We start from the raw sequence: 14389 nt of genomic DNA on the forward strand, positions 1-14389 counted from the left end.
GAGGAATATTGCGGCCTCTGCTGCTGGCTTCCCCTATCATCAGTCTGAGTGGAATGAATCGATCTGACATGTCTGGGATGAAACCTCCCTCCGAAGCCTCTGGCTATTTCGGAGAATCTGTAAGCTTCCTCCCTTCTCTGTCGAAAGTCATTGTCAGTGCGGATGTATTCATCCATCTTCTGAAGCAATTTCTCCAGAGTCTGAGGGGGTTTCCTGGCAAAGTATTGGGCTGAAGGTCCCGGCCGAAGCCCTTTAATCATGGCCTCCATGACAATTTCATTGGGCACTGTTGGCGCTTGTGCCCTCAGGCGTAAGAACCTTTGGACATACGCCTGAAGATATTCTTCGTGATCTTGGGTGCACTGGAATAAGGCTTGAGCGGTGACCGGCTTCGTTTGAAACCCTTGGAAACTGGTGATCAGCATATCCTTCAGCTTCTGCCATGATGTGATTGTTCCTGGCCGAAGGTAGGAGTACCAGGTTTGTGCAACGTTCTTGATAGCCATAACGAAAGACTTCGCCATGACTGCAGTATTGCCACCATAGGAAGATATTGTTGCTTCGTAGCTCATCAGGAACTGCTTCGGATCTGAATGTCCGTCGTACATGGGGAGTTGAGGTGGCTTGTAAGACGGAGGCCAAGGTGTAGCCTGCAGTTCTGTTGACAGAGGAGAAGCATCATCAAAAGAAAATTTTCCATAATGAAAATTCTCATACCAATCCTCCTCGTTGAAGAAGCCCTCCTGATGAAGCTCTCTGTGCTGAGGCCTTCGGTTCTGCTCATCCTGAGTAAGATGGCGAACTTCTTCGGAGGCTTCGTCTATCTGCCTCTGCAAGTCGGCTAGCCTAGCCATCTTTTCCTTCTTCCTTTGGACCTGCTGATGGAGCATCTCCATATTTCTAATCTCTTGATACAAGTCATCCTCCTGAGGCGTTGGACTGGTGGCCTTCCTCTTCTGGCTTCGGGCCTCCCGAAGAGAGAGGGTCTCCTGGTTGGGGTCCAGCGGCTGCAGAGCGGCAGCCCCTGTTGATGAAGCTTTCTTTGGCGGCATGACGAAGGTCTATGCTTGCCGAAGGTGTTCAAAACTCAAAAAGTGGAAGTGAGTGCGCCAATGTTGGGGACTTGTTCTCAAATGCTAATAGTTAAGAACAAGGCAACATAAAAAGTGTTAAATTTTAGAGTCCTTCGTCCTTCGAGACATTATTTCCCTTCGGATATAATGAATTCCGGACGAAGGTTGTGAAGGAAAAACCTTCATAAGCACAATAAATGATGAGGAAAAATTCATATGCAAGATACGAAAAATAACATAAACACTTAAACATTATTATCAACTTATTTTTATTTGCATTACCATATCAACAATAACAAATTATAAATGTACCTTCGGTTTGAAGGAAAGCAAGGGTACAAGCGTGATGCAAAAAGTGAATGCCCAGTCAGCGTGAACAGTACGGGAGTACTGTTCATCTATTTATAGGCAAGGGACGCAGCCCATGTAAAATTACATTCATGCCCTTTACATTTGCTAATAACTCTATAGTAATTCTTCAAGGTCTAATTTGTCTTTTCATCTTTAAGTCGGTTCCCCTTTTCTACTGCCATGCCGAAGCTTTCCTGCGCACAGCTTCATGATTACCTTGTCCTTCGTCATAATCACCTTTCGTCTCGCTCAGGCTTCGTCCTGACCATGCTCTGTATGCTCATGATCTGAATCCGAAGATACCTGTTCACATATTTCACTTGAAAAACATTGTCAAATTATGTTTTTGAGGACCTTCGGAAGCCGAAGGCCCCCAACACTTATACAGTTATAAAATAAAATTAACTAGATAATATGAACAACAAATAAATATTTAATAACGAAGGAAAAGTAACACACCTAAAAGTAACACACCTGAAAGGTTGTAGAAGCATATGGATCCAAGTTTGTGATACCATAAAATAGTTGTCCATATGTCGGATCGTACAACTGTCGGTTATGTCAATACGGATAGTTGTGACTCAAACCCACAAAGTTGTGGTCAATATTAGAACAATCCCTAGACTCTAGTTTTTTATAGATTTTCCCCATTTTTTATGTTTTTAAAAAAATAAATTTGATCCAAAATTTAGTGAAATTTCTCGTTAAAATCATCTCCAGCTGTTCACAGGGAACGAGATTTTTCACCGAATAATCCGGTCGATAAATTATTCCCTACCTGAACCTCGCGGGGGACCCGAAACCCGACCAAATTAACAAAAAAAACTGCTCATTAAACATGGCATACTCTTGAGGTCTGCTCATCGGTTGTCTTGATAAGTGAGGTCCTCGTTTCCAGCTACGAGTGAAGTTGCTCCCGTGGGCACATATGGGGTTTGTCACAGGTTCTCCATCTTTACAATAAGCCTAAGGCCCTGTTTGGAAACAAAGTTTTTGAAAATCACAGTTTTGAAATACTATAGTATACTTTAGTCATGACAATACCGCAGTTTACAATACCACAATTTTGGAAACTGAGGTCCAGACCTAAGTTTAGAATACCTTAAAACAGCTATAGTATTTGCAATACTTAAGTTTTGAAAACAGAGATTTTAGCCAGCTTGACAAAAATCATTCTGTATATAATACTGCAGTATTTGAGAATACTGCAGTATTCTTCCAAAACTGTGAAAAAACTTCACTCCCAACCACCCCTAAGGTGCGTAAACGCAATGGCACAAGTTTTCATGGGTCATGAGTGAACACATCCTTTGTTTTCAATCCATTACCAGGCTGTCTGCAGATGTGTGGAGTGCTTGAAGAGAGTGGTGGATCTGCACGCGCTCAGTTCGTTCTTTGGAGACAAGACCACATCTTCTAGTTTGGCCAATAGCCTTCGTCAGTTTGAAATTGGGTGTGAGAGTATTATTGAGGCCCTGCGACCAAAGCTGCTGTCGCCCCTCAACAACATTCAGGCCATAAGGCAGCGAATGGGCAGACTGCCAAGACGAACATGGAAATCGATGGGTACTCCCGCTAATCACTGCACACTATGGTCAAAATCTACGCTATATATGTAACATAGCACGAGTGGTAGGAAAGGGTGCCAGACTGTGCTGGTTGGCTAGGGTCTACACTAATCACGAGTGCTTGTGGGCTGAGCTACAATGTGTGTCTGTGTGTAGTTCGGGGGCCCATAGAAAACCCGCGGGTGGGTATTCAAACCCGCCCCGAACCTGTAATAATTCGGGTCGCCGAATCTAAAGCCCAGCGAGAGAAGTATATGACCCAACCTCGGACCTGACGGGTTCAAAACCCTCGGGTCCCCGACTCGAACCTGACTCACTGCCATTCCAACTTTCGTGGAGTGAGGTTAGATGGTGCCTCATTTTACCACTCCACATAGAATAATCTTCACCATCAAAATATGGTGGTTTTCCTAATGTAACGGGAAGTAATGGAGTACATTTAGGATTGAGAGGATAGCAAAGAGGAATTTGATTACTTTTTTTGCGCTCGTTGCGCTTGGAAGAGGTTGATTCGGCGTCTGAAGTCGATGGCCCGGCGACATCGGTCTCATAGTAGACCACTTTCTTCAATCTCTTCTAGTCGCCTTTCTTCTTGTGCGACTTGATGGAACCGGTGAACTCTTCCTTGTGCTCGTGTTTGTCGCCGAATTTTTTTATCTCTCTTGATGGAGTCTTGTCCTCATGCTTCTTTCCAGAAGTCTCGGGCTTTTCCCCGGTAGGCACCTTTTTCTTCACGTGTTCACCGACATCACTTCGAGTTGTTAGACTCTAATGTAGTGTTGGACTCCGATACCAATTGAAAGTCGCCTTGGGGGTGAATAGGCGAAACCTGAAAATTATAAACTTTGAACATAAACTTCACCCGAGGTTAGCGTTAGAACGAGTAATAATGAAATCGGGGTACGAAAGATAGTTCTTCTTGCCACGAGTTCCTTAATCAATGTGGATAACTTTGAGAGCTAACTTAAAATGATCTCAAGCAAGAGAACTTATAGAGGGGAGAGGAAGAATGAATCGGGGTGCGGAAGATTTGTTTCTAGAGGTTCGATTCCGAAGAACCTACTACTCGTTGAGGAGGCCACGTGGATCAGGTCTTTTTAAACCCTTTACCTCCCTTAAAAGGTCACTTAGACTGGTTGAGTGCTTCTCCTTAATCTCGAAGGTCACTTAGATCCTGCAAGGATCACCACACACTCAGGTGTCTCTTGCTAGCTTTACAAGTCAATCAGAGTTTAGAAGTAGAGGAAGAAAGCACGATCAAGAAAACCAAGCCAAAAGAGCGATAACAAAATCACAATGTCACACTCTCTTGAGTCTCTCCAAAGCACTAATCACTAATGATCTTCAAACACAATTATGGCACATGGAGATAACTTTGATACTTTGAGTGTGGATGGAATGAAGTCTTTGCTTTTTGCAATGAATGTGAGTTGTAATGGCTTAAGTGAAGTGAATGGAGGTGGTTGGGGTTGTATTTATAGCCACCAACCACATCCTAGTTGTTGCCAACTTTTCTGTCACGCGCGGACGGTCTGTGCCTTTCCTTCGGATGGTCCACCTCTGTACACTAACGACTTGATTTACAACGGCCAGCAGTAACGACTATATTAACGGTTATAAGTGCATTAAATGCATCGTCGGATGTAAGATAAAGGAGTCGTGATCGGTTCGGTCGTGCACCCGAACAGTCCGCGTGGGCGCTAAAAATGAATTTTACTGAACCCGACACCTTTAGATTTTTTCAGGGATTTTAACGGGGCGGACGATGTTCTTCTCTCTTTCGGACAGTCCGTAGTATAAGTGTGATTTTCAACATAGTTCCTGTCCGAGGTGTCGCAGACAGTCCTCCTGACGGACCCAAACGGTCAACGATGACTTAATTTCAAGGATTGATCTTTCTTGAAGTATTTCTGAGTTCTTGAAATCATAACCTGATAAATTAGTTAGCTCAATTGGTTGTGATGGTCATTAATTACCAAAATAAGTGCAGAAATGGTTTTTAGGCCTATTTCTCTTTCAATAGTTTAAGATGGTCTTTAAACATACTTGTTCCTTAATGCAACAACATTTAGCATGCAACTGAACATTAAAAAAATTAAGAACCAAATAACTAACAGAGCGTGAGATATTTACCTAAGAAGATCTAGTAAAGAGCTCTCATTGTTGATGACAATAGTAATCTCTACATTGGCATCCCCGTCCTCCCACCACCACCGCACTCATAGTGATGTCGTGCATGTCACCCTGGTTGTCCAACTAGGCCTTGGCCATGAACCGCAACTACCCAAATACGTGTCCCCATCGTGCCATTGGAAATGCTTGTGTCTCACAGTTGTAGACGACCTTTCTATGTTGCTGCACAACTATTGTATTAGTTTCAGTTATAGTATGACACAAGCATCCACAACCTTAAATTATCTAAATGTAAGACAAGAGGCAACATGATGACCTTACTATATAGTTGTAAGGCCCAAAATTTGTATAAGAAAAAAATAATGATAAAAATGTAATGATGAGATAGGAATTTGAATTCAAACCAAACGTGCACTTTAGAGAATTGGAAATGAAATAAAGAAAACGAGAGAGGAATATAATACAACTCAAAGTAAACTTATAAATAAATAAATCCATCACATTTCGAGTATGTTCAAATTGTATGTTAATCCGAGGATAAAGTTTGTCACAAGGTTTGAATTTAAAATTGAATTTAAGTTGAATTTGGAAATAGAGAAAAGAAATAGGAGAAGGAAAATGGAAAAGAGAATGGAAAAAAAGTAATTGTGCACTCGGGCCGAATCATCATCGGGCGGCCCATCATCACCACTCCAGCGCGCGGCCCATGAAGCCAACCTCCCCCCCTTCCATCGCACCTCACGTGCGTGCCTGGCCACTGTCCCGCGGGCCCGCTCGCGCGCCCGTCGGCTGTGGGGCTCCTTTGTCAGCGACTCCACGCGTGCTCGCGTGCTCGACCACTGATGCGTGGGCCTACCTGGTCAGTGTCGTCTCCCCACCTCCGCAACGGCCGGACCGTCGTGGCCGATTTCTACGCGGGTGGCGCGGATAGCACGGTAGTGGCACGTTTCTCTCCCAGCTCGTGTCACCGTCGCTTGGGCTCGTGTCGTCAAGGCCTCCTTCCCTGTCCGCGACCTGGCTTCTCAACTGACCGTGCGGATCGCGCGTCCGCCAACAAACTCCAGCTGGAGATTGTGGACCGACGTCCCTGGGCCATAAAAACTATGCACAAGACCTTCTATCCTCTCCCTTCGTCGTTCCTCAACCGTTAATTTCTAGAGAGAGATAGGGCATCGTTGTGCCAGGGACTCGGCGGCGGCTCCGCCTGGGGCTCTCGGCTACCTGCTCTTGGCTACCTGCCCTGCCCTGGTGGTGCGATCGAGCGAAGTCGCAGCGGCGCTGGGTACCAGTACGGTGCATCCGCGGACGTTGAGGACCGACAGGATCTCGTGAATTCCTCATCGGAGTTCTTCCCTCGTCGCGAGTCGACCCTCATCGTGGACAGCTCGCTCGCGCGCCCGATCCTCGGTAATTTCACCTCCTCCGTGTTCGCCGTTGCCATTACTTTGTGTAGCAGGGATTAATTGAGGATCTGGTTCACGTTGTGCTCGGTCTGGTGACTCCGGCGAGTGCGCCGCCGGGTGGGGATTCCCTTCGCCGTAGCTGTGCGGTGAGGATGGAAGAAGAACGGCATGAGTCGTTGATTCTGTTTTTAGTGATCGAGATTATGTTATAGGGGCGGCTCGTTGGCCATTGGATCGGCTGTTAATGGATGCGATCAAGTTTGGTCTGAACCGGTTCGGAAATAGTTCTGACCATTGATCTCGATACGGAGGGCTAAGATCAGGTTAGGTCTTCATTGAATTTAGGCCGTTGAGATCAAAACGGATGGTCGGATCGGTTGTTTGCGTATTCTCTCCCACACATTAAATCAGAGCCGTTGATCCTGTCGTGTGTGGCTGTGATGGCATAGGAGTATTCTAGTTTGGCGATCTAATTGTGGCAGTCCATTATTGATCGGACGGCCGAAAAGCAACGATACCCCTTCGGCCTGGGCGTTTTGCGTAAGAGACCCCGAGAAATAACTGAATCAACCCGCAGTCCACTAGGATTGTTCACTGAGTCTAGGATAACTTACCAGGAGGCCCCTGTCTTCTCTAGAAATTGAGGCGCAGTCCAGGGAGTTAAGAAATCAGGAAAATTAATTTAGAAATGGATTTTTAATATGAAAATAATGGCTAGAATTTGTTTAATTCATAGAAATTTCATATTAAGTCCAAATTAATCCATCCCAGTTTCTATAATTTTGTAATAATATTGTTTATCAAGTGATGTCTCTGTTTTGACATGAAAAACATATTAAAAAAGTGATGTCTCTGTTTTGACATGAAAAACATATTAAAATTTATCTCTTAATTAATCTCGTATCAAATACATAAAACCTTCGGAAATTCATAACTCCTCCGTTTTAATTCTGAATTGACTCGTTCTAGTTGCGTTAGTTTCGTATAAGTATTTACTACACAGTAACAACATTAATTATACCATATTGCATAATTTAATATTTAGATATTTATTTATCCTATGTCTACTAGATTAGCTCTTCTAAATCAAGACTAACCTGACCATAATTATAATGTGGTTAAAACATGATCTCTAGTTAAGTTATACTTAAGATTAAAGTTGAATTGTTTATTTAAGAGTATATTTTCTCTTATGATGTATACTAATCAATTTATAATAGTAAAACCACATAGATTCCCCATAAATCATAACTTCGTAACCCTGACTCAGATCTTAGTAGTTCTCGATCCCACGATCTCGTAGCTATGCGTAGATTATTATTATTCAGTTTGTTCTTATGTTTGGTGTGGTGTTAATTTTGTTTATACCATGTATGTTTGTATTGCTACGACTAGCAGTGAGGTCATGAGGATTTGAAGAATCATCCTGGTACCTAGAATCTCAAGTGCCAGGCAAGTTGTGCTCTTGACCACTTTTTACCCAATAATGTTCTTTATTATCACTATTCAATGCATAGGTTTAATTTTGATGGGACCCAATAGGTCACCCTAGTCTGATTATCTTTTACCTTGATTACCCGTGAATCATTTGGCTAGTTTTGCTACTGCTTTACATGATTTTGGGTTAATATTTCATTATATCCATGTTCCAATTATTCTATTATGTTATTATGTTCATGTCAAGATCATTATCTTTAATTGGAATATGGAGCTTAACTTGAGAAACACGTGCCACCACAAGGGTGGAATGGGACGCCCTTGACTTACTAATTAGGAAAGCTAGTGGAAGAGTACCTTACCCAAAAGGGGTAAGGGCAGTAGGGGAGTTGCATGCAGGGAGGTTCTCGGGTTGATTTTGCTGCGATGGCGGTCAGACGAGAGATTCTTGAAAGTGCTCTTCCCATAAACTGTAGCGGGTTTTCGGAAGCTAGTGGAACTTTGTAAAGGCCTCGTAGTGTTACCCTGCCTCGCTTCCTTGGTAGATGTGTATGGGATTCATGACCCCTTGGCAGATGGGTAACATGACTTGTGAGTACAGGGTACAACCTCTGCAGAGTGTAAAACTGGTATACTAGCCGAGCTCACGGTCATGAGCAGCTCAGGACTCTCGCATGATTAAATTATGGAACTTAAATTCAATTTGTCATTTGCATTTGCATGGGATTATTTATTAATTTTGTTCTATTCTTATTATGGTTTGGTATTTACTTACATTTAGTAACTGCTAATAAAATTTGACCAACTTATTAAAAGCAATGCTCAACTTTAACCCCTATTGTTGATCAGCCTTACACATCACATGAACTCCCACCTTTGGTGAGTTCATGCACATTATTTCCCACAACTTGTTGAGCGATGAACATGTGTGAGCTCACCCTTGCTGTCTCACACCCCCCATAGGAGAAGAACAGGTGGTTCAAGAGGAGCCACACAACGAGGAGTTTGACTTGATCTAGGTGGCGTCTCCTAGTTGACTTTCTGGCGCCAAGGATGGACTTTAGTTCGTTATATATTTATCTTTTATCCTGTAAGACTTCCGCTATGTAATAAATACTCTGATTATATTGTGACATTTATCTCTATGCACTCTGTTGTCTCTTTTGGCGCATGTATGAGATGCACCCGACTTTGTCCCTTAAATCTGGGTGTGACAATAGCATGGGTTTATTTTAGATAATACATAATCATGAATTTGTCCAGATTCAATGAACTTATTCTAGCAATATTGTAAACTTTATGAGATTTGCGGACTACATAGATCCAGAGTTAGTAAAGATATAAACTGATTAGTAGTTTTTTTAAAAAAAACTCTCACAACATTAATTTCTAATTAGGTTTAAGTTAATACCTTGCATTTATGCGATTTATATTTAGGATTCCTAATCATGTAGTTTTAGCATAAAGATGAAGCCCTGGCATCATGTATGAACACAATGAGCTACCAGACATCATATATAAACACAACTTGAGCAAACCAATAGGAGAAAATCATGTCCTGCTAAGGAGAAGATAAAGAAAAGAAAGCATCCAACACAGTTTAGATCTGAGTAAGAGGGCATATGACTCACCTTGAGATCATGGAGGACAGGAGTCACACTACTGAAGAGGCGCCAGATTAATGGAACCACGCTGCAGGTATACAAGAAGAAAGGGCTCAGTGTGAAGATATGACAATTAAAGTATAACCGTATTAAGTTAATTTGTTACCATATCAACATATGAGCGGAGCATATTCTCTATATCTTCCATACTCCTTTAGATTGTCCCTCTGTGTATTAGCAAATGAACAAGTTGCTAGTGATGAGTCTAACACTAATATAGAAAATGAAAAAACTTATTTTTCTTTTTAACAAATAGAAGAACAACATACATACAACAACTTTTGTTAACCCTAAAAGATCAATCAATGTTAAGTTCACAACTGAAAAAAGACATTTCAAACTATTATAAGCCAAAATGCAATGAAAGCAACAATTGTAATTGAAAAGCTAAATAAAATAGACATGCTTCAACAACTATACATAACTCATACAATATGCATGAGTTGGATAAAGCTATAATAGGCTAGAAATCTAGACAACGATAATGTCGTTACATGAATGATATGTGGTTTGGAGCATCTTAATCTAGGAAAAAATTATACAATCATTTAATTCTTACTTGCAACATTGAAAACTTCATGAATTTGTCCAAATTCAATGAACTTAGTGTAGCAATATTGTAAACTTTATCAGATTTGAGGACTACACACGAACACATGAAGTGGGAGACGACGCACGAAAGTGCTGCATTAAAGAAGTAGAGAGGAGAAGATATAGAGAAGTGGTGTAACTTGATTCACAAAAACGGAGGATTGAGCCTACTACACGCCACACCCAAACCACCTAGGGGAAAGCGAGGGGAACTCTAGATGTGGCGCTAGGGCTAGGGGGCTCACCGATGGGGTGAGGACACTATGGTTGAGCCACAACCAAAGGTCTTGAAGCAGGCGTCGACGATTTTGTTGGAGTCCTTGTCGACGTAGATCTGCAACTTCATGATGTCGACGCAGGCCGATGCACCGACTAGCCCAGTGTCGACGTTGGGGTCGTCCTTGTTGAAGGAACCGATGTTCCACGGGTTGTTGTAGTGGTCCATCACCTGCTCGTGGTATGCACTCACCCCCGCCGTCGTCGTGGCCAAGTCCACATAGGTGGTTGCACCGGTGCCTAGACCGCGCCACCAGAGCCCTGGAGCGAGGAGCCACCGACCTCCTGTGCGCAACATCGTGCACAAACCTAGAGTCGCCTCTGGTTTCTTCTGATCCTTTTCGCTTCCGAATTGGGGTTCTTCTCTTTTCTCTGTGTTCGCTTAGAATTGTGGGTGTGTCTGTTGTGCGCCAGTGAGTAGACGAGGATCCTATGTGGCAAGGTTGTCGCAGGGTATGGCTGAGATGTGTACATGGCACAATATTTGTGGACTGGAACTATTGTGCGATGTACTACGACCTGCCGAGAGTCCCGCCTTTGAGGACGACCAGTTTATTGCTCCATGTTTGTTGTTGCACGATGAAGAAGGCTAGGGCTTCGTGCGGGGATAACAACGCAAGGGGCGCGTGCTATGCATGAAGCGGAGACCGTCTAAAATGTTGTATTATAATAGTAGAGATTTCAACGAAGCTATTTGATCCATAGTATCAATATACGATAGTCTATTTTCTTTTGTATATTCATTACTGACTCGTTGCAAAGGAGTAACCTTTCACCAAAAATAACTTCCAACAATACAACTATCATAGTAAATCATAGCCAAACATCGAAATAGATAATTACCAATGGACGTAAATGACGGCCAAAATGTAAATAAATACGAAATGTATCAAATATTTGTGTAGACGACTACTACATATTCTTTTAGGTCTTGTTCGGTTATTCCAATTCCATGTGGATTGGAGTATATTGAAATGGACTGAGATGAATTTTAACTTGCTATGGATTTAAACTGACTCAATATCATCCAATATATATGTATTAACGGTAAAACGAACATGCTCTTAGTAGTTAGTGTAATCTCTTAATATCAACAACCATATAGACACTCACAATGTGCTACCCCTACTATAACTATTGATAAACTCATCAACACAATGAGACAAGAAGCACGAAGTCAATAAAGTCTATTTGATTTCTTTGTTTCCCGGTTAAAATTTTAGATCAGATCCGTTCGAGTAGAACATGCATGCTCAAACATAGATGAAATAGTGTATCACTACGACATGAGGAGCATTGCATATAAGAAACCAAATAATACATATGAATTGGAGATGCAAGCTAGGAAAGTTTTGGTTACTTGTTTTCAACTTCAGAAGAATATCAAAAATAAGGCAATATAAATGAATTACTTTTCTCACTTCATCCATTAATTAATTTTTCTCAAATAGATTAATTAAAGGAAAAAGGTTGAGAAAATAAATGAAAGGTAAAAAGATTGAAGTATAGAGATATAATGTATATCTCATCTCAATTAAGCATTATCTCCATTTTCTATTATATTACAAATGATTACAATTGTACCTTAGGTTTGATGAATAGTAATGCGAAGGTAGAAACAGAAAATAACTTCGTAGATGGAGTGAGTCAATTCTTGGCAACTAAAAAAAGCATGTCCTATGCATAACATTATTCCTCTATTTATAGACGTGAGGCGGAACTTCGTAAAAATCACAATTATGCCCACAAGCTTATATATATGAGTTACACAGTTAACCAAGGATACAATCATCTTTTTTCTTTTATAGTATTGCTAAATAAGTTTTGAGAATTTCATCCTGCTCTTGCTAACTCCTTCATCACGCATGTATACCTCTGATCCAAAGTTTGCAGCTTCGTCTTTGTGATCATGATAACTGTATATCATATCTGATCGAAGGTGTCTTTCGACATTTATCTTGTCACACTTAAAACATACTCATAAAACATACTCAGAGATAACTAATAAATAAATTTTTTGAGGACCTTCAGTTAAAGAGTGTCCCAACAGAAAGCTTTGGGTGGTCAGAAATCCAGTAACATCTACAATGGCATACAAGTATACATCATAAAAGATATCAACTAGGTGAGTGCCTGTGCATTGCAACAGAAACATATAATACTATGATAACTTATATACAAATGTGTATTATATTGTTATAAGAAAAGGTTTCGTAATCCATTTGTGTTCCTAACCATACATAAATTTTGTTATTTTAATCTAGTTATTTCACCACTTTATTGCAATCATTAATCATCAATACCATGCATACTTCTACATATGATAGTTAGATGTCCGTGCGTTACAACAACATGCAAAATATTTAACAAAATATTAATATATAATGATTATATAAAAATGAAACACATATATTATTATCGATCTCAATATCCTATAATTTCTTTGTCAAAAATCAATCTCTGATACTATAAAGCATGGCGAGGGGGCGCCAGAGGCCTGGGAACCGCGAGCAGGGGCAGCAGCGGCGGTGGACTGCATCAAACATTGTGACATCCGGATCAATGTATTATGTTGGTTGCTTTCTTTTGCCATAGACTTCTCTGCCACAAATTCTAGTGCTGAAGCTATATGCTGCAAGGCCCAATCATGGACCAAAGTAGCAGGTACAGTACAAGAGCAGCAGGTATGTTTGGATCCGAATTCGCAAAAAAGTTGTTGTTTGACTTGATGGAATTCCTTCGAAGAGCTGCAAAAAATCCAAGGTGCTCAAAAGTCTCCATTGTTTTTTGCATCCGGTATGTAGAGAATCTTTTTCCATTGTTACCTACATATAAAGCAAAACTTAGCATTTCGTGAATCTTCAGAGTAACCATATATACCACAATACATCCACACTATTTTTTCTTCAAGCAGAAGCATTACAATTGAATTTTAGATGTGCTCTGCAACAGAAATTTCAGCAAGCAGACTCAGTGATGCCCAAGAAGAGGGAATGGACATCACCCAATAGAACCAGTCCCACAGGAACATCTCTTCAAAAGGTGAAGAATGGTAGCCTAATTGATTAGCAGTTTATATTCTTTAAACTAGGTAATAAGAATTACTAATATTTAGTATCTACTCGTTGTTCAAGAAATATTTGTAGTATCTCCCATCCAATACCTCTACATCCATTCCTAGCTCCAGAAAATCAATACAAATTACAAATGAAGGAATTGATGATTTCACTATAACCCACTCATATATTGAAAAAATGTTTAAAAGGATAAGCACCAAAATACATGCATAGCAGCACAGAACATACAAGGAACATGCTTAATTTAAAATATTGTTGTACTAAATTATTTGATGATACAACAATAGAAGAGAAGAGAATAAATACCACTTTGCTTATGTGAAATGTGAACGCTCATTGTTTGTTTGTGTACAGCACCAATGTCTTCACAATTTTCCTTACGGTTAACATTTTGTGATCATAGCTATTAAGATATTTAAGCAACACTTTTTGTAAGGAAAATGGACCCCGGGACATTTGGTTACATAGGTTTTGGTGTTTGATGATCAACATAACCTGTGGACTAATGAATTTGCTAGTGTTTATGATTGTAGTTCACAGGATGCTAAAGTTACTTGGACCAAGACATTGAGGAAAGCAACACCTCAAAAGAATACATTATGAAGATCAAGTTAAGTCCAAGAAACAAAGGAAGTGTTGCCTATGGACTGTCTGGTCTGGAGCACCGGACTGTCTGGTGGCAGACCGGACTATCCGGTGCCACACGTCGGACTGTCCGGTGCACCAGGGAACAGTAGCCCAACGACTAGTTCCAGGTAGCACTGTGGAGAGAAAACCACCGGACTGTCCAGAGTGTCCGGTGTAAAAAGCATGTGC

At 41.1% G+C, this 14389-nt stretch overlaps 1 long non-coding RNA gene across 1 annotated transcript; it reads left to right on the top strand.

Annotated features, from left to right (window-relative positions):
- Positions 1-6119: 6119 nt before the first annotated feature.
- LOC103640539 (uncharacterized) lies at positions 6120-7976 on the top strand. The gene is made up of 2 exons (NR_158209.1): positions 6120-6532; positions 7927-7976. It is a non-coding gene; the product is annotated as an uncharacterized lncRNA (long non-coding RNA).
- The last annotated feature ends 6413 nt before the right edge of the window (positions 7977-14389 follow it).

The sequence above is a fragment of the Zea mays genome, chromosome 1 (genome assembly GCF_902167145.1).
Source record: "Zea mays cultivar B73 chromosome 1, Zm-B73-REFERENCE-NAM-5.0, whole genome shotgun sequence".
Lineage (NCBI taxonomy): Eukaryota > Viridiplantae > Streptophyta > Magnoliopsida > Poales > Poaceae > Zea > Zea mays.